The sequence below is a fragment of the Cynocephalus volans genome, chromosome 2 (genome assembly GCF_027409185.1).
Source record: "Cynocephalus volans isolate mCynVol1 chromosome 2, mCynVol1.pri, whole genome shotgun sequence".
Classification (NCBI taxonomy): Eukaryota; Metazoa; Chordata; class Mammalia; order Dermoptera; family Cynocephalidae; genus Cynocephalus; species Cynocephalus volans.
The window spans coordinates 136,258,799-136,262,551 of record NC_084461.1 but is presented as its reverse complement, the minus strand read 5'-3'; positions in this window follow the sequence as shown (position 1 = coordinate 136,262,551).

Genomic DNA, 3,753 nt, shown 5'->3' with positions numbered 1-3,753 from the left:
CTTCAGTAGAGGTAGGCAGCTAATAGAGAACTTTAGAGCAGAGCTTCTTACCCTAAGGCTCATGGGCACCTGTGGGGACAATAAGTAGATTTCAGGCAGGTCCCATATCTTCTTGAAACTGAATGCCAAACTTGTGTGTGCACGCTTTTTTCATATTCTTTAGCTGGATTCTGAAAGGGATCGATGACTCCGAAGTACGAGATGCATGGTTGTTCTTAATACCATGGGGACCCTATTGAGAATCTGATCAGAGAAACAGACACCCTCCCAGCCAAAAAAAAAAAAAAAAAAGGATCTTTGAGACAATTAGGTGTGTTCATCTTACTCTGTAAACAGGGAATAGAGGTTCAGGGAGGAAGGATGATTTGCTCACACACTGTTGGTGATGGAACAATAATAGTTCTGATGATGGTGATGGTGATGATGATGACGATGGTGGCAGCAACTGCCATTTACTGAGTACATAGTACGTTTGAGGCACCACTCTAAGTACATGGATTATTTCATTTAATTATCATGTCAACTCTATAAGGCATCTACCATAATTAAATAATTAACTTTATTTTATAGATGAGAACACCAAGGCACACGGAGGTTAAAGAACTTGCCCGAATACCACACAGGAAGTGGCTGAGGTGGTAACAGAGCCCAAGTCTCTTGACGTCCATCCCAGAACTCTTGTAATACCACACAAGGGACAGGAGGAAACTGGGTCCTTTCCCTTGCAATCCTGAAGCCTGCCCTTGTTGATGGCTCACTTGTAGAAGTTGATAGTATCCTTGTGTCAGTGTCTCATGGCCATATATGTCATGAAGGCCTCACAGATGGTGGAAGTGCCCTCACCTGGGAGGTGATTTCCCAACCACTACCGTGGTGACACTTATAGATGAGACACATTTTCTTAACAAATAAGAATCTAATGGATTAGGTCTTATCTAATTATGCATTCTGCATTAAGCTGTGCCTCTCCCTGCCTGATGCTGCTGGCATAATTAAACTTAATGTACTTTTAATGATGCCTTCTTAACTCAAGCATTCATAAGCGATTAGCATCAAATGGGATGAGCTGTCGCAGGTCCAGGGTTGTTCTCAGCCATGTCCTCTCTAAGACGCAGGTTGAGATATGAATGAATCATGGACTTCAGGGTTGGTTTGCAAATGTTGGCGTGGGGAGCAAAGATGGCCTGTAATACTAATCATTCTAATATGAGTCAACAAACTGGCATCCTTTTCTCATTTGGCTTAAATTCCAGGTCTCAAGTCACTGAAATCAGTATACGTTGTAGATTTTGTTCTGTTTTGGAACTGAGTTGTTGGCTGGCTAATGGGTATAGCAAAGATCAGGAAGACAGTGTATTGGGAGTCAAATACCAGGGTTCTAGCAAGTAACAGCCCCTCTTTGAGCCTTACTTTCTTTATCGGTAAAATGAGAGGGTTAAATTCAATGACATTTAGGACCATCTTCAGCTCTGGAGATTGTTATTTAAAAATGATCTCCCTCTGCTAGTCTCCTCTATGTCCACATCATTCTCCTTACTACTTTAATTAGTATCTTCCCAAACACTGATCTGTCACTCCCCTCCTCAGAAATCTCTCATAACAGTAAAAACCATCAGTATTTGTTACTTACTGTACACTGGGCATTTGTGTTTGGTATCTCACCTCATCATCCACCGCCCTGTGAGGTTTGGTATTCTGTCAGTTTTACTGATGAGGAAACTGTGACTTAGACGAAAAGATTTTCCCAGCTCCAGCAGTAGGAAAGTGGAGGAGCTGAGATCCAAAGACTGTACTTATCCACAATGCCACGTCGTTCTCAAATGTTCACAGTTGCCGACAGAAAAGTGGAGGTTGAGGCAGATGTTCATAGCCCTCCTGGCCTCATCCCAGTCTAGCCTCCTCCCTCCTGTGACCCTCCAGCTCTTGTCCCCCGGCACCCAGTCTATTCACTGCTCCCCACAGAGACCCTGCTGCACGGCCTCTGCATTTACACTCAGTCTTTTTCCTCTGTGGGTCGTACAAACTGCCCTCCTGCTCTACATCACCCCACTACAGACTCAGTTGCCAGCTCAGATCTCACCTCTGCCAAGATTCCTTTCTCAATTCCTCATGCTTCCTTCCCCTTGTTTTCAAAGCACATCATTTCTACCACTAATATAAGAAAGGTTTTGTTGTTTCATAAACAAGTTACTCATCGATGTCTCTATTTCCTAACTTGATTGTAAACTGCAGAGGATAAGGGATGCTTATTATACCTCTCTTCTTCCTCCCCTGCACCAGCTGTATAATTCTGTGCTTATTGCATAGTTGGCTCTGATGCAAGGATGATGCTCAGAATACTTAACAACTGGTATGGTGTGTGCACCGACCCGTAAGAATGAATGGACTCTGGCTATATTGGTGTGTATGTGTGGAATATCAACCCTCCTCTGATGTGTGTAAAGAGAATTGAAACAGCCAATGGAAGGACTGCTAAGTGGATTTCTTGTCAGTTCCCTCCCACCTCACCATGCCGCTTCCATACGCCTTCATACTGTCGCAAGGTGCTCTCCCCTCCAGGTATTCTCTCTATCTCATCTCATCTTCGTTTTACTTACCATGCTCTAGAACTGTGTTCTGTTCCTCGGTCCCTCCAACTCACTCCAGCCTCAGAACCTTTGTTCTCTCCTTCCCTCTGGTGCAGATGCCTCTTCCCCCAGCTCTCCCCATGGCTGACTCCTTCACATTGGTCAGACTTCATCCAGAGGGGCTCCCCTGACCATCCTAACACAGATCCTCTCCATCCCCTCCACTAATATCTCACATCACCCTGATTGTTTCTTTCACAGCACCTGCTACGACATTTTCTTTTCTTATTGGATTACTGGTTAATTTTCTATTCCTCATCAGCATGTATGTCCCATATGGGTGTGGACCTTGGCTATATCTCCAGCTGGTACATAGTAGGTGCTCAACATATTCAATTACTCATTGAATGAATAAGTGAATGAATGAGTATCAAAGAAAACTTGTTTCATTTGAAAATTCTTAGTACCACTGTACAGGGGCTAGGCATTTGGGTCATGCAGGGATAAATCCTGGAAGCTGGTTTGGTGAGGGTCTTTGCTTGCAAAGAAACCCCTCAAGTTGCCTCAGTAGTGAAAGTGTCTTTACTGGGAGAAGGCATAGGGACTATAGCTTAAGTAGGCATTTTTTAGGATCTGACTGGGCTTCTTAAACTACCTTGTGTGCTCAGTTTTACTCTGTCTATGTCTACATCCTTGTGGGCATCTGCCTCTTTCTTCCTCATGCTCTGTGCTCTTCTAATTCCTCACTATTTCAGCTTGCACATGGCTTGGACCTGTTGTGGCCCTAATTCAACTCCAATGCCTCCTTTTACCATCTAGCTCTATTAGAAAAGCTGCCTTTCTCTCACTTTCTCTATTTCCCATTCATCTTGCAGCATCTTGAATAGTTGTCTACGTTCTACTCTTTGGGGAAACTCCAAACAAGTCTGTCTTTTCTTTCATCTAACAATGCTTAAGAGAGTGTAGTGGTACTAGTGTGTGTACTATGGAGTTCTAGGGTCCCACCAAAGGGTCTATAGGGTCATTGCTTTGGACTTGGATGACAGCTGAGCCAGGGCTTGTGTTATGACTTCCATGAGTCTCTTCTATAGAAAAAATTAAAAATTATATTTTATGACTTTATTGGTATACAGATACATATGTTAACATTATGCATTAAAACATTTAATTCAACCTAGAGGATGAT